The following is a 21714-nucleotide window of genomic DNA, read 5'->3' as shown; positions in this document are numbered from 1 at the left end:
AAAGGAGGCAAATAAAATAAATAGGAAATGTTCCAGCTCCTCTCCTGTACCTGCCGACCACGCTGCTGAGCTGTCTCTGCAGATCCGAGCCCCAACTCTCCATCACACCCACCGCTCGCATCCCTGCACCAGCGTCATCCCTACAGACACAAATGATGATCTCGGGGGAGTCCTTACCACCACAGCTCCTCCTGCGCTGGGGCTGCCAGTGAGAAGCAGGACCCATGTGCTGCCACTGCCGATCCATTTCTTTGTAGACCTCGTGGACATGGCTTTGTGATCTCCTGTGGCTGGCAGTCTCTCCTCTCCTGTCGGCAGCAGGCTCGGTGCCAGTAACTCAATCCCAAGCAGTGTTTTTAAGCGTGATTACAGTTTTTGCATACTTTTCCCATACCTAATTACTGTGGAGCGGTGAGGTGGGCAGGTATATGTTTCAGGCTTTTAATTGCTTGGCATGGCAGAGGGATCTCAGGATCATTTTTCAGGGAGCAGAGGGGAGATTGTCAGCTGCATTTGAGCACCAAGACACTAAAGAAAAAACATCATGTGGTCTTCAGCCCTCCTTCACAGAATGTCCATCTTGCGATTCAGCTGAACTCACCCAAAGGAAAAGGAAATTACAGAAAATGACAGAGCTGCTATTTTTTTGTAATTTTGGCTCCAGTCTTGCCAAGCACCACAGCCTTCCAACCACAAAGCTATTTAAACCCAGAACTACCACTGAAATCAATCAACAAGCATCAGGCACCAAATCCTCTCTGTGGCTCTGGTCCTGCATGACTTCTTCAATGCAACCAAGGGAGCTGGAAGAGACAAGCTGTTTAAGAGGTTCTTGGGGACAAGGATGCCTTTTTAGCAGCTTTGGAGAGTTCTTTTGCACCCTTTTGAATTTAAATCACTCAATCATTAGCCACCTCTTTGTGTCCAGAGAGATGCTCCCTGCTTCAAAGCCACGCAGCACAGCACAGAATGAGACATAGAGAACGGAAGGTTGGTTCTCCCCCTGCTGAGACCTGTATCCATATGATACCATGTTTTTCCATTTTAATACATTTCCGAATTTCTTCTTGTCAGATCCTGCAAAGAATTCACCAGAGGAAACAACGAGAATGCAAAATCACTTTCATAAAGTCTGGAAAAAATAATCCATTGAACCTCTATAGTACATCAGGTTAAGGAAGGGACATCTGGCTTTTATTATGTTTTATAAGGTTGATAGCAAATAAGGGTATTAGAGTTAATTTACTTATTTAGAGAGAAACGACTCAATCACAGAAGCCGTGATTGTGACTGCATGTTAAGAGAGCTCCAAAATTCTCTCCAATCTCCTCCGGGAGTGAAACAGTGCCAATGGTAAAGGAACATTTATTTTCCACAGAGGTATTCCCAAAGGGATGCAAAGATTAGAGTAAAACCACCAAGAATAAGTCCTTTCTAGACAGCCTGGCTGCATAGGAAGACATATCAAAATATTGTTTAGCGGTGTATGTGTAACTGGAGGCTGAGAACAAGACTTGGTTGTGGTGGCGCCATAATTTATGCAAATGGAGTTATCCTAACAAAGAAGTTGAGATGTTAACAGGTGAGATAGAGAAAAGAGAGAAGAGGGGAGACAAATGATTTGGTGGAATTATAGACTCAGACATGTTGCTTGGAAGGGGCCTCCAGGGGTCTCTAGTCCAAAGGCACGCCGTCACCTGCATGAGGTCATGTCCACCTCTGAGGACAGGGGTTTCTTGACCTAACAGGGACCTGTTCCAGGGCTGCATCACTCTTCTAGTGAAGAATTTCTTTTTAAAGCCCATCCTGAAACAGTGGCCGCTGTCCTTTATGATTCTGCTACTTCCAATAAGAACTTGGCTCCATCATCTTCATAACTGCTCTCAAGCTGCTGTAGGCCAGCAGCAAACCCACTCACCTCTTTGTCATGCATCTGAAAAAATCCTGCATCCCAACCTCTCCTCACAAACCATGCAAGCCCCAGGTCCTGATCACGTTGGGAGATTTGTATTGGATCCTCTCCAGTTCATCAACATCCCTGTTGAAATGGAGAGCCCAGTGTTGGACAAAACTTCAAGCAGTTACAGGAGTCTGTGATGGCTTCCTATGATGTTTGTCCTCCACTTGTGCCCAGACTGGAAGAGCAAGAATATAAGAAATCCACACCAAGCATACAAAGCAACTCCCTTAAGTCATTGAGCGCACCCCTTTCACAGATGCGCTCAGGTGCTCAAGGCAGAGCATTGACAAATCAAGTTCCCAGGGACCAAGCCATTACCTCTTGCCCAGGACTGGAGGTCCTCACCAGCCTGACACTGACAAATCATGATCATCAAGGCCTGCTGAGCCAGACATGGTTGCTTTCCATTCAGGAATGGTCCTTTTGGAGAATTTTGAAGCCTTAAGAAAAGTTAGATTTGCATTATATCAGAGTAACAGAGTTTAATTTTTTTTTCTTTTGGGTCAGTGTTAACACTTGCAGTGAAGAATGGGTGATGGAAAAGTGTAGTTCTCCCTCCTAAACCCATTGGCACAAAAGCTTCTGACAGGTGACTGCAGGGACCAAGATGTCCTACAAAGGGGATGCTGCTGTGGGGAATAGGAGGGTTCTCCAAGAGTTTGAGAAACATCTGGAATAAGGAAGGGGAAAGGGAAAAATGTGGTTTGAATATTCTGTCTAAGCTGCTCCCTTCTTTCAGAGCTTGTCTACACAATTTAAGAGACAACTCAGAGGTGATGCACTGATTTATCTAAAGGGGGACAATAGCTCCAAAACTTTCAGCACCAGTCTGACGTTTGCGGAGTTTCCTCGCCCTCGTTAAATACCTGCTTGTTTTTGTTAACCCTCATCGTTTCCACCACTTCTGGACGCCTCCATGCTCTTGGGCTGCTGTGGAGGATTTAGTCAGCCAACCCCATCTCAGCTGCCCTGGGCCTCCTCCTCTGGCAGTGAGGAACATCAGCGGTTTTTGATGGCTGCCATGCCCTTGGAAACACTAAGAGTACCCCCCTGCTGCAGCCAAGAACAGAGACGGGATATTTACACAGATATCAAGTACATCCAAAGTCTCTCTCATAAACAGAGATGATTTCAGAGGGGATAGCCAACCTTCTGCTTTGGACTGGGGCCAACTTCCAGTGATGGTCCCCTTTCTCCCGCACTCTTCGTCTTTGCCAGGTCTCACCAGGCACGGCGCTGCTCCTGCTCCGTTTTTTTGTACGATGTTTTGCACCCTGCTTTCGGCCTTTTTGGAGGTCTGCCACCTCTGAATAGGTTCATGGGGCACACGCCTCCACCAGCCGCAGCCGATAGCCTGGGAGGCAGCTGGTCTCTGCTACCAGCCCATGAATCCCTCCCTGTGACCGCGTCGATCTGTGTGGTTTGGTGAGGATTGCGAGGTGGGATTGCAGAATGATAGCATTTTAATTACATAAATCAGTACTATTTTTTCAGGGCCAGTTGCAAAACTGACAAAAATAAAGGCATCCTCTTCTCGGAAGAGGATTTCCAGCCTAAAAAGAGCTGTGCTTCATGCTGCAAAAGTGCAGAAAGGCAGAAATTATTTCTTTGGGAGTCAGAAATCAGTGTCACTGTTAATCCAGCATAAATAGAAAACAAAGAGAAAACTCAACAGTCTTTAAGGATACTCGCGTGGGAAGCAAAGCACGTACCCAGAGGCCACCCTCGATAGCCTCCAGGCTCTGGGCAGAGCCAGGCTTACCCTGGGATGCTGGAGCCTGCATCTGGGCATCCTCGTTGGGAATTGTCTCCTGCGGAGCTAGCACCTTGAGAGCCCATCAGTATGGGCTTGCATTTGGCTATGTCTTAGTTATTCTAGAAAAAACTGGGTCTTGCTCAACCTGCAGAAGGGCTATCAGAGTATTGCAAGGGAATGGTCACTGGGAAGATGTGAGCTGTGGTGGAAATCTGCTTCCCTTGGGGGTCATTATATCCCTAATGGCACCTGATAGCTCCAAGGAAGCTTTCAAGTACCCTTTCAGCACACATCCTCTCGACGGACACATCCATCCCAGGGCACTCTGTCATCAGCTCTCTCTGCTGTTAGTTTAAATACAGCGGGTATAATTTTTTTTACCCACTTTAAGGAAGCAATAAATATTTTTTATCTCATTTTTGAGCAACACACCTGAGATTTCCAGAACATTGTTTGTAGATATCATTTCCAGGGATTTTTTTTTTTTTTTTCCTTTTAGTTTTCTTCGAGTTTTACTTTTGGCGGAAAAAAAAAATTGCTGCTGCCACCAGCTGGAGATTTTTGGAAATAGCATTTAAAAGTTTTCTTGTGTCCCACAGGGCACATTTACAGCCGCTCGTAGTTTTATTCCTGCTCATTGCAGCTCACGGAAAACAAATTTAAATCCAGCTTGCTTCTTGGAGGCGCAGAACAGAACTACATGAGATCTGATTAATTTTGCTTGAGCTGGATCCTTCAGTGCCAGTAACTTAGCCAGAAGTGAAATAAAATCCATTCTCAGCCATAATTTCACCAGTTAAGACAGGAGCTGTGAGCAAGGGGAATTTTAGAGAGTTAAGTGGCCCGAGGAATTTGCTCCTACCTGTAATGTATTATCTTTTTTAAATCAAACCTGGAGAAATATGTTAAATAAAATGCAGGGTTGTCCCTTTCATGATTAATGTATTTCATGATTGAAAGGGAAGAGCTGTGAATTTGAAAGTGATCTGCAGTATAGCTGGGGGTGGCAGAGGCTGAAATTGCTTTTCTTGGAGCTGAGCAAGAGGTTTTGGGGATTTTAAAGCCTTGCTTCTCGCTGCAGCCAGTGACGCCCCTGAAAAACCTGATCCAACCGAAAAAAATCAAGTTTTCCCCTAACTCAGTGAATCTCACTTGTATATTCTACAATGGATTTACAATACCAATAACCAAAGAGCGATGCTGGAAGAGGCAAGTCACCCCCTAAAACCCAACCCAGCCTCCAGGAAAGGTGATTTATGCTCGGAGCGCCTGAGCCTTCAGATGGATGTTCTTGGCTAGTTTGCAGTAATGCCACTCAAAGATAATTTTTGATTTAATCCATGCCACATGAGGCAGTGGCGGTGCTGACCCTTGGCTTTTAACCCCAAGACCTTCCCTGTTCTGGCTAAAGGAACTACTGTCTGTCCTCTGATAACCCCCCTGACATAACTCAGCTGGGTTTAATATCTCCCGCTGGTGTTTATTGATAAAGACGCAGAATCAGCAGGTCACGTTAGCAGCTAGAAATGAGCACCGTGCAATATATTGTACTGAAACCCCATGCAAAATTTTCACCACCTTTTTGGCCTTGAGAGTGTTCAATTCGAGGAGAGCCACAAATCCCAGCCATGTTCAGTGCATCGGATTTAAAGGTTGTCCCCAGGGGAACGCTACCCCTTTTCCTCCTAAACTATTGTATTACCTGAGGCTTTTAAAACAGCACAGGGCTGTCTCTGAAAGTATTCCTATGCCACAAACCCCTTTCCTGAACCACAATGTCCATATATCTTATTTGACCTGGTCCCAGTGCTGTCAGAGAGTGGATTTTGCTGGGCTGGGATTTAAGTAAACAGCCTCTATTTTAAATGTATTTAATTTTCTACCAGCTTAAAGCAAATTTGGCTTTCCCAAACCAGAACCATCTCTGCCTCCTGTGCCAGGAGCGTTTGCTACGCTGGCTTTCCCCCTTAGCCAAAGCTTCTTGAAATAATGTCTTCTTTTAAGTATTGCTAAAGAAAACTACAGCCCCAGTAGTCTGATCTCTGCTCTGTAAAACCTTTATCCATTTGAGATCCGGCTTGGTTACTGAACTGCAATGTTGCAAGGAGCCTTGCCCAGCTTAGCAGGAGAGGGGAGCGAAGCACCCAAAAGCATAGTAGGCCTATCAATACATGAAGTACAAAAGGCTGGGGGGGGGCGTAGATTAAATGATGGTTAGAAAGAGAAGGAATCCCTTGAGAAAAAGACATACTGCCTGGAAGAGGCGGCACACACACCAGCGGACATGCATTCCCTGGTGAGTACATGGCAGAGAAGAATTCGGGTCTCACCTACCCCTCGCCTCGGCGGGATTTATGGCTCCCCTCCACAAAACCCCATCAATGATGGATTCGGTGCGCTGATGGGAAAGCAGGAACGCTCCCCGCGGTAACTGGCAATGGCCGGAGCCTGTGAAGCACCGGGAGTGCGTGGGGGCTGGATGCGTTTGCTGATAAAGGGCTGGGTTTTATCTCAAACAGAATTTTAGACTAATCCATGCTTTTAAAGAGAAATGTGTTTGGGAGAAGCCTGGCTGAGCACACAGGTGGCTGTGGGAAGGGGAGGTTCAGTGGAGGGATGCTCAGCATTTTTGGAGGGGTGGGGTGCTGCCTGCTGTTGGCAGGACCCGGTGGAGGTGGGCTCGGTGCAGAGGGCAATGTTGCTGCAGCCTGGTGGCAGGGTGGTCCTTGCAGGTCACTGGGAGGGCAGCCATGGGGATACGGCCAGCTCTGCCTTACCTGGCCTGCAGATAACGCCCAACAGGAGACATCTGCTGCAGAGCAGGGATGCACGGCTGGGAGCAGACTGGCAGAAGGGAGATAAGCTGCTGACACCCTTTAAAAGGGAGCACAGGAAAAACTTTCCAAAAATCGGGATGTCCAAGCCCACAAAGAGCTGCCTTTCTCCAAGAGCAATGATGGTTAGAAGTCTGCTGTCTCCTCATCCTTCCCCACCCCTCTTATTCCAGCTCAGCCAACATCTGAAGGAGGAACAGAGAGGAATGAAAGTGATAAAAAAAATTGCTATAAAATGTTTAATATCTATAAATCAAGTCTACAGCTTCAGCACTGTTATTTGCTTTTCCCTTGCAAAGATGACACTTGCAATCTCAGCTGTCCTGTTTGCAATCAATAAGATCAGCAATTAATTCTGGAAATGAACGAGCATAGCTCCACTTGAAGCAGGCAGGTGAGAGACTTCACAGCACTAAACAACAAAATGAACCTCAGCTCAGTCACAGAAGGTGGCATATTTATTTATCCTCCCACCACTGCAGGTATAAATAAAACTGTCAGTAAAAATACGTCGGATCCCTGGATCCTTGGCAGTGAAATGATAAGGAGCTCTGCTACTGACAACCGGACCTGAGCTATGGAAGCTTTCCAATATCCAAGAAGAGCCAGCCAGGCGGCTTACATCTTCACGTATCGCCTGGCCATTGTGGGAACTATTGTACTAAGGTCTATAAACATCCCAGGCTTTATCTGGGGCTGTGGAGGGGAAGGCGGAGGAAGGGGCTGAGGGAACCATGTGCAGCAATTGCCCTTGGCAGGATGATCCATGCCCATGGTGAGGGAACATGCTTGTTCCCTTTGGGCACTGCCTCCCCCTGCTCTCCCTGCTCTGTGTCGCATTGCACAAGGTCCCAAGTTAAGCCTTTGTCTTTTGACACAGATGGTCTTTCCAGCTGGAGCTTTATGAAAACAACAAAATTGTCCAGGATTGAGCAAATCCTTGCTTCAGTGCTGTTTCTCCAGCCAGTCCTGGTGGTAAGGACCTGCCTTTCCTCCAGCTCATCATTCCTACATCTTCCCCTCTCTGGGATGCTTTCTCTCAATGTCGCACTCCAACGGCTCTCAACACCATTCCCAGTTAGCGTCTTACATTGACAGGGAAGAGAGGAGGCTACAGTTACCTTTTGCCTTCGCATCCCCCTTATGGGGGACATTCAGACTTTAATTGCAGCTCTTTGCTCCATCTTTTCGGTCCATGTTTGTACCACACCCAGCACAGTGGAGTCCAGATCTGGATTTGAGTTTCCAGATGCAACCATGAGATATACAAGTTCCCTGAGCTAACAACAGGAACTTGAATGCAGCCGCTGTGCCCAGCACTTGCCAAGTATTTATATATACATGTTAAATTAAAAAATAATTAAAAAAAAGACGCCTTTTTCTTTTGTAAAGGTAAGCACAGAAGAAAAATGTGAGGGAAACATTTGGTGAAACATGGTGGCCAAGTTTTGCTGCTATGCTGGAGGATGCCAAGGAAAATCAAAACAATAGTCTGGGAGGGACAACGGCAGGGGCGGAAGGATAAGGCTGTGGTTCCCCATGCCACAGGAAGGCTTTGGTTTAACTTGAGCAGAGATCTTTTGGAGACAAACCCATAACCCGCTTTTGTGAAGGCCTCCAAAGCTCAAGCATCTCCTTTTGGCATCAACCCGTGTCCTCTTGCATCGTGGGTGATGTAGGAGACTTGACTCAAAGTCTCCCTCTATGGACCTGTTCACACCGCTGCCCACCATCCCGAGGTTTCGGTTTTTCATTGGTGGTTGAGATTTTTGTTGTGTTTTTGGATCTCTGAAAACGTGAAGTTTGCATGTTAGTTTGCCTGTGTGAGTCTTTACTTGGGACTCATCCATCATTTTCCTAGTTAAAACAGAGCTGCTTGTCAAGAGGAAGTAATTTGTCTCTCACAAAAGAGTCACCCTCCCACCCCCGCCAACCACTCTGTTGCAGTGCAAGCAAATCCATTAGCTTCCCTGGAAAATGCATCATCTGACGTTGGGACTAAACTTTAGACTAACAAACCCCTCGAGAGGACATGAAGGAGCCATCTCTGTCACCCTGCTCAGTGGTCAGGTCAAAGTCTGACCTCTCCTTCCATTAAATCTTCAGCATCTATGTTTAAGGGAAAATGTTGCAAATCGGCAGCAACTCTACACTTGGTGACCAGAGCCAGTGGCCTGGTTTCCAACCTCCCAGGTGGGATCCTGGCTCTTTTTGAAGCCTATCTCTGGAGTGCTGCTTCTTCCTCCTTGCTCACTTCTTGCTCCTGACAAGCGAAAGAGGGAGGAAACGCCTCTTGGAGGTGGAGGGCTGAAACAACACAGAAATAAACTCTCCAAGCAGGAGGGAGCCTGTGCTATGCTGTTAGGAAACAGCTACTTGTGCCTTCATGTCCAGCAGCCTTGCAAGCTCTGCACCATGCAGGAACCGTGCCGAGAGCAAGGCTCCAAAGAAAACACTTCAAACTCACATTCAAGTTAATTTTCCTCATGCTTAAGACCATCTTCTAATATTAACCCTTCTCCCATGTTCAGAGTGGAGTCATACCCTCTCTATCCTAGACTTGCAAGCCTGGGAGAAGCACAGGAAACAACTTGTCCCACACCAGTGCCCGAGCAAGACCTAGGATGATGTTTGCTCAGATGAGCCCAATCACAACATTCACAAACATCTTCTGTCTGAGCAGGTGAGATGGGATGTCTGCGGGTCCCATGGAGCAGAGCAAGACTAGGGTGACAGGTCTTGGCTGGGAAGAATGACTGATGGTGGCAATGACACCTTCTAGGAGGGTTCGTCCATTGCACCACCTCTTCATCATTGGACCACCATCTTCCTCAGTCACATATGACAAATGGAAGGAGCTACCAACTGCCACCCCATCAAGTGGAAACTCCCAAGGGAAACCAGGAGAAACTGTTTGTCAGGGTATTTCATCTGCCAGACAACAAAATTTTGAAATTTAGGTCTTGGAAGTTTTCAATCACACCAATTATTTTTTTTTTTCATACCAGCCAAAAAAGAGAACATTTACTCCATTAAATCTCACATTGAATGACAATTTTTTTTGTTATTTGGGAGTTTTTCTAAAATTTAACAACCAAAGAGAATTAAAATTATTAATAACCCAAACCCCAACAAAATAGGTGTTTTGCCTACCAAATTACTTTATTTTCTTTTTTTTTTTTCCTTTTTTTTTTTTCTCAAGCAGCAAACCCCGGAAGGTATTATTCATATAGGTCTAAATTAAACTTTACCCCTCTGTCTGGTTGGGAAGTATGCGTTGTATGTGTAGGAAAAAAATCAAAAATTAAAAATAAAGAAGTTAAATGAAAAATAAAGAAGACATATATTTCTACCTCTTTTGCCATGAGGCCATATAATGAGTTTCTAAATCCCTGGTGAAAAATTAAGCATCTTTGACAGTTCATTCCTGGACTTTCTGGGATAGAGCTGTGAAAGCAAATACAACTTAATTCCAGTAAGGTGGAGGATATCGCTGCTTTGAGACAGAGGCTGTAACAGATTCAGAATTAAAGACAACGGCTTTATTTTTCTATGGCCTTGAGGGGATTAAGAAAGGAGAGGAGTCCTGCCTCGCCACTGGAGATATAAATCCTGGAGGGTCACTCCATAGCCATCCATCAAGTGAGAGGAAGGGAGGAGGCAGAGTAATTTTCAGTAGTAAATTTTGGTAAGAACAAGCACTAATGGCCTAAAATTAAGAAAGAAAAACATTGGGCTAAATAGTAGGAAATGCTTTATAATGGTAAGGTCAGGCAGACAATGGAGAAACCTGCCAGGGGAGGTCAGGGGCTCTCCAATAATGGAGATGCTCAAGGATGGACCGAGGAACCACAAAACAGGGGCTCTGCTTAAACAATCATCCCTCGAACCCCTCGGACAGGGCTACCCCCATGGGGATGCATGTTCCCCCCCCCCCAGTTTGAGCTGATCGCCAAGGTGATGGAGCTTTTGGGGGAAATGCAAGGTTTCTTGCAAGCTTTCCTGCTCTCTCCCAGCTGGGAGCAAGGTGCAGGGAAGGGCAGATGGGTTTGGCCGCAGTCCCCTCCCCTTGGAGCAGGAGAGATCTGCCCCAGCTGTTCCCATTTCCAAAGGAAAACAGAGGCTGCCCAAAGAGGTGGGACCATCCACACGGGGAAGGAAGAAAGAAGCCTTTCAGCAGAGCCCTCCCGCCAGGAAATTGGGAGAGCGATGTGGCAGGCGGAGGACGAGCCCGAGCGGCTGGGGGTCCGAGCGGATGGCAGCACAAGACGCTTTCTTAAGGCTGTCAGGTTGGTTTCCTCCCGGCTCCCTGCACGGACACCTGCGGTCTGTTACACGGCACGTCATTATATTTTTGCAACTTATGGTGTCCATCATCACCCCCCAGGCAATCACTGTGTAGCCGTGACAAATGATACACAGGCAGTTTATTATACACACTAAATCCTCTTCACTTGGTGGTCCAAGGGTTTACCTAATACATTTTATTCCTCTTCTGCTTGGATTTGTATCTTGGGTCCATTTGGTACCTTGTAGCAAATCCTGAATAGGTGCTACAAAACATGAGTTGCACCAAACGTAACTACCCGCTGAGAACCCAGTTAGCACTCTAATTTTTCTGCATTTCTAGAAAAGCCAACCGTGTCAGAAATATTAACTAGAAGAAGTGGGGATGCCACTCTGACAGCCCAAAGTTCTCAGCAGAAAGCTGCTGGAGATCTGACAGCAACTGGAGGGGAAGGAAGGAGAGGCTGCGATAGCTGGCTGAGATCACAGGTGGCATTTAGGGAAAGCCAAAACAACCCACTCCCGCCGGAATATGACCATGCAGAGGCCAGCACACTTGTTTTTTTTTTTAATAGAGATAATTAGCAGCTCTAAGAAATTTAAATCCTGGCTATGGGTCCAGCCTGAAAGACAGCACAGGAACACCCATCTGCGTCCTTACATCTGCCCTCTCCTCTGAGAGTCTTTCCTGCTTTGACATGTTGTCCAAAACACCTCCTGAAGGGGACTGTTGAGGGCAAGGGAGTGTTTCTAATGTATAAGGTGTAATTAAGTGCTGGTAACACATAGCAGAGGGCACAACTCAAAGAAGCACAGATGCCTTCCTCCAAGTGCACGCTCCAGCACCATCAGAGCAGGTTTCCACCAGCCCACTGGAGACAGCATCCCACAGATGTGTCCCTCCTTGCCAAGAAGCAAACAGGAAGGATTTTTCCACAGCACTGCTGTCACTCAGGCATTTGGAGAGTCTGTTCCAAATTTTCCCCCTCCAGTACCAAGTCATTGCTGCCAGGGTGGTCCAGGACAAAGCTTGTGAGAAGGTGGCTGGTCGTAGTTTCCTGGCTGGTGAAGGTAGCAGTACTACAGAGGATGGTGAAGGAAGAGAACAAGGAATGCAGAGTTATCGCAGGAGGTCATGGGAAGCCAGCAAGGGGAATCTGAAGATGGGATGTCAGAAAGAATTTTTGCAGCTGTGTTTGGACAAACCAAGAGCACAGAGGGGTGTCAGGGCACCAGTGCCTTCAGCTCAGGTGTTGGCATGGAAATGGATGGTTTTGCAGATGACAGGAGGTGAAAAACAAGCAGGAAGGGCATTAACCAGGAGGCTGAGGAGAAAGGAAGAACTTCAGAGGAATGGCACAGTTTTCTGGACTAAAGAGCAGCTCTTTCCTTTCTCAGAGCTTTGTTTCTGTCCAGCTCCTGGGGGAGGAGAGTTGGCCAACAGCTACAGCAGTAACTTTGAGTAACTTCTCAGGAAACAGCTTATTTAGATAGCACTGTCTATTCTTCAGAGGAGAGGATAGAAGAACATATTGCCTGTTACTAATGAATGGCTTTTCCACAACTAATGATGTTTACGGGGATGGACACTCCAAGGTCTCCACAGTATCTCCACTAATAGGATGGACTTTGGCGCCAAGAAAGCATGGCTTTTTCACACACGCCTCCCGATAGGAGAGAGTTAAATATCTTCTCTGTTTTTAATGGAAAATAAAGCAGGCATGACACATCTGTTTAGAAGACTTTTTTCTTATCTCCAGGATCGAAAAGAATTCCAGAGCTCGAAGACCAGAACCCGAGAGCAATTCATTCACTGCCAACGCCTGCAGACTGGAGGAGTTCAGGTTGAACGCAAGCTAAGGGTTGGAGTCTCTACCCACTGCAATAAATAGATTGTTTCCACCACAACTTTGGACCTCGATTTCTCTACTCGAGTTTGCAGTAAATAAAAGCTTCAAGCAGAACCCATTAATGCTGTTTCAATTTCCAGGCTCCAGTCCTTCCAAAAGTTAACTCTTATAAAATTCAATACACACAAATGCTCTCTGGCTGGGTGGAAAAAGGATTCAGATAATCAGATGTTCATCGTAACCTTCTGGGTCAAGGATCTCTCACTAATGGGGTCTGTGAATTTGCCACCCAGTCTGGAAAAGGCTTAAGCAAAGCATTCCCAGAGACAATAAAGATTTTAAGGGGAAAAAAAAAAACCCACAACACAAACCAAAAAACTTTTCAAGAACTTTGTGGTGTCCAGATCCTGCTCAATTTTTGCACGACAGGAACCAGTGCTCAGCCTTGCACCCAGGTTCCCTTTGCAGCCTTGATCTGCAAAGCCATGCTGTTAGGAGCTGGTTTAACATAAGCGGTGTTTTTTAGGTGTGAACTGAGTTCAAACCACAAACCCCAGTCTTTGAAGAACCTGAGGGCTTCTCCTCTCAGGTGCACAGCTGCAAAGCAGAATTTAAGTCACCAAATCTCAACCATGTGCCTTTGGCAGAGTCCAGCCCCCACTCCTGCTTTCACAGTCCAGCTCAGAAAACATCTCTCTGCTCAGTATTTTTATGTACAGCAATACACTGCCAAACCTCTGGTTTTTTGTTTCTTTTTTTACAAAGCACAGTGACTCTGAAAGAAAGCAAACAAAACTTAATAGCTACTACCTCGAAGCAGTCAACTTCATATTCCAAGACAGGGTAGGTCCGTAACTCCAAATTGCTGGCTCTGGGAATCTTTATCATGGCTGGATTTTTGCTGCCTCTGGTCGAGCAAGTTTTTACAATGTCATTTCTGATCAAGGTAGCTTTCAGTAACAACTTTCAGCATATTAAAGGTCAAGGTTAAGAGGGAAAGGGAAATTGCAAAGGGGAGGTGCTCTTGCTGCTCTTTGAGGTGGCAAGGGCTGTAAGAGAGAGGACTTGTTCAGAAATTAAAGGAGTTATTGTAATTCAGAGGAGCTGTTACACGGAAAGGAAAAAGTAGCATTTGTGACACCATTAGCAAACTACAACAATGTGCAGCCGCCTGGAAATGAACTGAACACCAGCTTGAAAACCATCCGCAGTGAATTGATTTCAAATCATCAGCTATTTGGTCCAGCCTATGACAGCAAAGGCTGGTTGTCTTGTGGAAACACACTGTGGGTTTGGAAAGCAGTTTGACCGAGTCTGGAAAATATCTTGCAAACCAGGACCTGTCTCCCAGCAGAGTCAGAACTTGCACAAACTTCTTTTGCCTGTGCTGGGCAGGTTGGGAGCAATCCTGCCACGTCAAAGAGTAACTGCAGCCACATTTGCAGTTTGACTCTGCAACATCACCCTCCCCGAGTCCAGGAGACCCACATGAAGAAGCTGAGCTTGCAGCTTACTCATCGCGGTGGAGGGGACCGAAAGGGATGACACAGGCTTTGCAAAGGAAAAAGCCGCCTCCGATCTACTGACCCACGGTGACGCGGAACGAACGGATCAGCTGTCCGAGCTACACCCCCAGGCTACGCTAGTGTGATGCCTTCGGCTGATATCGAACAGTTTCTTGCCCTGTAATCCCGCAGTGTTTCATGACCCCTGAAACGCTGAAGACCGGCTTAAGAAACCAAACAGACACCATCTCTCTGATTCATTCTCCTGTTACAAAATATAAATAGAAATTGCCTTTTGGCCAGGCAGAGGCAGGATCCCACAGTTTCCCAAGCTTGTGTCCGTCGAGCTGGAACCAGAGATTTTAAAAATCTGAAGGGTGAAAAGTACCCTCTGCTTTTAGGTGCTGATTTATTGGGTTTCTTGTTCAGGACACCTTGAACTTCATTTTTTAAGATGTTGAGGACTCCCATTTCCTGTTAATTTTATGATGAGTTGTGACTGCTCATCACTTTGGAGAAAATGACACTCTGGGGAGGCATCCTTGTGAGTCTGTGGGAGTTTTGCCATTATCTTCGATGTAACCAGGACTTTTGTCCTAAAACTCAGTTCTTCGAAACCAGGAAATTTTAGCACTCAATACCAACAGTGTTGCAGGGCAAAAATATTATAATGTAAACCTATGCTAAATCAGCTCGTCTTTCTCAGAGGTGTGGGCTGGAATTTGGAGCTGAATTTGGAGCTGTAAAGTAAATTCAGCAATGGGGCATTTTGGCTGGTCGATATCCTCAAGTAGATTACTTTTCTTGCCCTATGCTTATGACTTCATTTTTTCCACATCCAGTCTTCCGCGCACTGTGGGATGTGTTCAGTCCTAGGCAGCAAAAAGGATTTCATTAACATTTTACATTTGCTTACCTCTATGTGTCTGATTTCAGCTGGAATCCCCAAAATGTCCCAGAAATGGAGAAAACTCCAAAGGCAGAAGTGTCAGAAGCACAAGCGTACAAATGCCAGACTTAATGGTCACACTTGTCTTTTATGAATGACAATAAAAAATTGATTAATCCCCTTTGCGTTTAGTGTGGAGAAGTCATTCAAGTCAAAGCCGCTGCACTGGCAGATGTGCTACCATCAGCTTCTCTCTGAACAGCAATGGAAGGTCCTCTGCTGGACACAGCACAGGTTGTGCCACTATTTCCCCCCCTTCTTAATTTGATCATTTAACCAGTGGATTACCAGCGTTAAAAGGCACTTATCAGTTAAACACATGAAACATGTAAAGGGATGGACATCGAAACACAAAAGTTACCAGGAGAATAAAAGAATGAGATTTAGCCAGGAAGGGAAAGTAGAGTAACAGACACAGCGCAAAGGAGGCAAAGCAGTAAATGATCGGAGTGGTTGATGTAATTTTATATAGACTTGTAGTATTTAGAGATTATGTTAGACATATAGATCTTGATATATAATGTTATTGATACATAACCTATAGAGATATCTAATCTGTAATAACCTATACTATTTAGGTTATTATATACTATTATATATATTTTTATATATATAGAATATATGTTATTTTTATGTATACACACATATAATTAGAGAATTAGAGTGGAAGAGATTGCCTTCATTTCAAGGGGGAACCCTGGTCTGTACAGACCACGATGGGTTACAAAAGAAAAATTCCCAATTCATCACCTAGTGCCTACATTTCCAAAACACTGGATCAGCATCCGGTGCACATTGGTCACTCTTCAGTGCACACAGAAATGCTAGAAGCCTCATCCCTGCTTACCAAATGGACCCTGAATATCATTTGGGCCTCAGTAACCAAGATGCCTTCCTTAACGGTCTGGTATTTGTGAACTGCCTTACAGTTGTAATCTTTCGCTTTCTGGGATCACCTTACAACCACAATTGGATTTCAGACGCACACTGCAAGAGTCTGACTCCCAGCATTGTACCAAGATGTTTTCTTAGCTGTATTTTCTGTTTAGTCTGAGTTCCACATAGTTTAGGGCTTAGAGAAAAAAAAAAGGCAAAAATAAAATAAAAAAAGTCCTCAGGTAGTTCAAATGACCTCCGTGGCAGTATCCTCTGAGCAGGGCATGCCTTGCTCACCCCCCTGCCGGATTTGGAGGGTTATTTGCCTCTGCTATACAGCCGGCATGATGTTAGCAGCACTGACTGCTCAGTGCATGGCAGAGCCCTGGAAACCCTCCCCTCCACCCTGTCTCCAGGGGCCACCAGCATCCACGAGCAGCTCCCAGGAGCTCTTAACCGGAGAAGTCTTTGAGACATCCAGGAAAGAATTATTTCTGCCCATATAATCCCCAAAGCATCCTCAGTGCCTTGGAGGATGCCCTTTCTGTATCAGAGGCAGCTAATGGCCAGAGAACTGACCTGGCCCTGAACGGTGTCCCTTGGATGCCAGATGACCCTGGGGCAACATCCCCCTACTGCTCTGTGACCCGTTTTCCCCTGGATGTAGAAGGCAGAGCTGACATTTAACCTTCTGCAAAGTGCTTGAGGTTCCACTACGGAAAACACTGCTTTAGCACTGCCCCCGCACTGCAAACCAGGGGCACAGCTGCCCCTCGCCTCGGTCCCCCGCATCCTCGGCTGTGCCCAAGGATGCTGCTGCCAGCCCGAAGCAAGACAGTGCCAAACGTTTCTCTATCACCGACCGAGACAGAGATGATGGAGAGTTCACACAGTAGAGTTAACGGAAGATACAGCACAAATGTTTTGCACAGGGAGACACTTCAGATAACCAGCTGGTTTGAATTTCATGTGTGCTTGTGAAAATTAATCTTTAAAGCCTTCTGCTGCCTGTGGCAGCTCTGATTTTAAAGAGAAAAAGCAAGCCCCAAATTCAAACTCCTCTCCAACAGCTCACAGGTACGTGGAGGGTTTCAAGCCAGCGAGCTGGAAATAGCGCACACAGAGCACAAAATGATCATTTCTGTCACCAAGGCAGAAATCCCACAGCCAGACCCCCAGGGAAAGCCCCAATCCGGCCTAATCAATCCCTACCACAGTCAGCCAAGGAAGACATTAAATCTTCAGGCTTCTGGGGAATTGCCGGAAGCTGGGAATGCCGGCACCAGCTAGAAAGACTAATTGACAACGACAGCAAAATTTTACAATATCCTTTCAAATTCTCCCTGTCAGCCTTGCTGTGATTTAGGGATCCCTGAAGCACTGAGGATGAGCTCCCTCTGCTGAGGCTGCGGCCGGTGGGATGGGGAGGGCAGGGTGTTCCTGGGCAAAGGGGACACAGCTTCTTCCCTGCCAGCATCTCCGACTCCATCCTTACACGGTCATCTTTCATATGGCGAGGCTGAGCTGGGACAGAAAAAATGGGTCATAGGATTTATTTGTACATATTGAGGCTATTTGACAGGTAAGAGGTTGTCCCCACTTGGTTTTGGGGAAAAATCAAAACCTTTTACATTTGGGTCCATCTTCCCCTGGATTGTACCTCACTAGCGTGCAGAGTCAGATGTGGTTTTTGTAACTGGAGTAAATGCAGACCCAGCTGCTGGGAAGCTTGCAATCCAAACCACTCCGGTGGAAAAAAATCCCTCGCAGACTACCAGAGAGCCCCTGAGCCGCTTCAGACCTCACCTGAATGGCCTGCGAACCTTGCAGGACCCTCCCTGGCTCCCGAAAGACCACAAAGATGCTTTCTGTTTCAAAGACCTTCCACTGATTGAAAATTCAGCTGCTATCAGAGAAACAGCCCCAAAGAATTTCAATCCAGCTGAGGTGATGAGAAGAAAAGGCACTTTTAAGAGCGGGCAAAGGGGAGGATTCAGCTAGGACAGGATGCTTGACCCAGCTGCCACCTCTGTCTTCAACACTGGGCTTGGTATCACCTTGCTGGCACCCACCTCTTTACCTGGCCACAAGCTCTGGGACCACAGCAATGAGCAGACACCTTCAGCATCCCCAACACGGAACCCCGTGCTTCAAAGCAGCATCCTACAGGCCTAGGGGAAAAGCTCTAAACAACCCCTGGGAGGTGGTTTGAAGGTTAGTTTCAACTCATGACCCCGATTTCTTGTCTCCCCACTTTTCCGTCAGCAGCTGCCTGGACCAATCCTGTTGACAAAGATGGGATGCTCAGAGCTGTGTCTGCAGCTATTTACGCAGCCAAAGCACATCATTGCTCCTTCTGCGTCATCTCCCTCCTTGCTCACCCATCCTCCCCAATGCCCCCTGCTTTTCTCTCCCACAACCCTGAATATGCCTTTTTTTTTTCCTATTTTTTAAGAGCCGCCCCATTGTTCCTGGCAGGATGGGCAGAGCGGCAGCCCGCACAATGCAAGTGCCCTTTTCTCAGGATGTACGTTGGTCATCCCAGGGCAGGAAAATGCTTACGGTGGGGCTTCCTCAGCAAGCTGCCTTGGGCTCCTCACTCTCCCTCCCCCTTCCCAGCAGACTCCCACACCGGCCCTGGTTGTCTGATTACCAGCCACCCTTGGTAGGAACTCGCCATAGGCAACATTGTGCATCATGCACAGCTTCATGCAAGATCCCATGAATGTTCAAAACCCACCAAGCTCTGTCACTCTCCCCAGGTAAATGGACCTCTCTCCCAAGACCTGCATCTCACCCAGTGCTGGAAGAGTAAATCCCATCACGTCAAGAGTGTTGTGCCCATCTCATCTGATGACAGCAACCTCCATTCTCACCAACGTAATGCGTGTAGATGCCGGAGCAGTAAACGAGTGCAGGAGTCCTTTCATCGCTTGCCAGCCTTTGTCCTTGGGTATGCATGAAACTCCTGGGCATCCTGAGCTTGGGGCCAGGACTGGTCTCCATCTGCCCAGAGGCCCCCTGGAACAAAGGGCTCTCTGCATGTGCAACCCCACGCCCATGCTGAGCTCTGCAAATGACATTAAGTGGACGTATATAATTAGTTATTAGTACCGCACGGTTCAAAACAGCGTGTACCGCCGCTGAGCGCAGCATCGGCCTCATGTCACAGACATCCTCCCTGGGGGCTTGTACAATAGAAGGCACTCACCCTCACCCTCCTCCCCGACATCACTGTTCCTCATAAACTCAGATCTGAAGTGGCTTTTTGCGTCTGTCAGGCTTGAGTACAGATCCAAAAATGGGTCATGGTAAATCAGGTACCTGCAGTCACGATCCCCAAGCCCAGCCTACGCTTCATGATGGTCTTCTGCTGTCACACTCCCCAGTCACTGGCTTTCTACTAAGCAGAGCAAACCTTGCACCCTGAGCAGCTCAATGTAAAATATAGGCCATGTTTTCTCGGCACAGTCAATTTTGTTTCAGAGCTAAAGACCTCTTCAAGAACTAGCTGTCAATGTAAGTCACGTCAGCCTTTCCAAAGGCCAAAAGCATCTTCATGGCCAGCACCCAGCCCACTTTCAGCTGTGAGTAGTGCTGGTATGTAGTAATGTGAATTGCAAGATCTCATGGAGCTTGGCTGCAAGCATCAAGACCTAGGCTGTCATAGAGAGACCACAAAAATGCAGTGATTGCCTCACCGCAGACTTTCTTCACACCTTCACTGCTCTTCTCCACATTCGTCCAGGATGCATTTCCTGGGGAAGATTCATTTCCATTTCAAGACTCGCCCTCCTTCCACCCAGCCGCCGATCTCTTGTTCATGCCTCACCTTGCCTTCAACTCAGCATCACTACTGCTGATGATGGCAATGTGGACGTTCTATGGGAAGACCATGAGATGAGCGAGGTTTGGGGTAAGGAACACAAACACAGAGGAGACCACACAGTTCCCAGAAGTTCTCATTGAACTTTATACAATCAAGTAACTTCTGTGGGTCTTTGCAGGGGCTCAGCATCCAAGACCTTCCTTCATTTCCTATTAAGTTACAGACCAGAAAACCTACAGGGACGATGTCTCAGCAGAACACCTAAGCCTACCCCCACCACTGGGAAAGAATCAGTTAAAAATACCAAAGTGGTTTGAATCCTTTTTCCTCTAAGGCCTGAATGAGCCTTCCAGAGGAAAGTGCTTCTCAGCGTCCTGACATCTGAATGCGTTGTTAAGGAAGAGGTGTGTATCACATACACAGTAATTCATTTGGGCTTGAAAGCTACAAGTGGCGTTTTGAATGACAATTTGCTTGCGGAGTCCATAAATACATGACATGATTTATCAGGCTTTGGTTAACATGGGAAACAACCCAAGAAAGGGATTTTGTAATTGTGGCTTTGCATTACGCGTTTAATATATGTTCTGTCCAATTCATAAGCCTGAGGAAGAGGAGGTGTTTGGGGAAGGGTGAGCGTACGTCCCAGCAGTGAAAAGCAAGATAAGTTTTTGAGAGACATTAGCAACTTAACTTGCCATCTGCGGTTACTTTTATTTGATTAAGTGGGTGCAACTGCCTGGTGGAGTTCCCAGATTTTGGGGAGGAAGAGATGTTGGAGAGATGGGAGAAGGGAACAGGGAAAGCGATTCATTATCTCAAGCATGTTCAAAGACTAAAGTAACGCAGAGAAGCCCTGTTTCACTGGACGGTGCAGGAAGTCAGCAGACACGCTCGCCAGAAGGTGCACCTAACAGGTGATGGAAGTTACCAGCTCAGCAGTGCTAAGACGCTCCTCAGGTTTCCTTGCATAAAAATGCTTTGAAAACAGAAAATATCCACTCAGAAGAAATAATTCATGGCAAGAGTTGGTAGAAACCTGTTAGCCAGGTCCCAAAACCAGGGGAGATTTTCCAGTGATGTCCATGCACCAATTTGGACAGCCTGGAGAGACGTTCTCCCACCTGGAAGAGTGGGAGCTCACCAGGTGATTCCTACTCTTCACCATGCCCTTGAACCTCAGTCTTTTACACCCCAGCTAAGCACAAACAGCTTGCTTGCAAAGCTACCAAAAAAAAAAAAGTTGTACCATTTAACCATCCAAAATCATTTCACTGCGTCGTGATTTTGTGCACGGGGAGCAGAATGGCTGCAAGAGGACATAGAAAGAGGCTCACTTGGAGGCTTCCCTGGGTTGCTCTAGCGCTGATAAGAGATTAGACACACAGACATCCTTTGTGGTGTCTCAGACAAGTGCTGTAGCTGCTGGACCTTGGCTAAGCCAAGGAAGACAACAGCTTTTGCAGGGATCACGTCCAAGGTTTTTTCTCGCAAAGCAAACAAGAATATTTTCTGGAAGCATCAAAGACTTGCAAGGAGAAATAAAAGTTTCCAACTTGTGTTTGGTCAGAGCCAAACCTGTGTTCTCATCCAGTGGGGCTGGTGAGGGGCAAAGGTTAGAACGGAAACGCACTCGGCTCTGGAGGAAAGCAAGCCTCAGGCAGAGGAGAAATCAAATGGCTACCCACAGATATAATAAAAGAAAAAATCTAAAAGGAAGTTTCAGATCCCTCCTCATGACTCATGCCTGCAGCATTATTCACCAGAAATGATTCAAAATGTCTCTTCTGGCCCACGTCGCTCTTCCCCACCTCTGGAATTCCCATGCATCCTGCCTGACGGAGCGGTTGCAGTGACATGGACCCTCG

Source organism: Numenius arquata, chromosome 13 (assembly GCF_964106895.1).
Source record: "Numenius arquata chromosome 13, bNumArq3.hap1.1, whole genome shotgun sequence".
Taxonomy (NCBI): Eukaryota; Metazoa; Chordata; class Aves; order Charadriiformes; family Scolopacidae; genus Numenius; species Numenius arquata.
Note: the sequence above shows the minus strand (reverse complement) of the source record.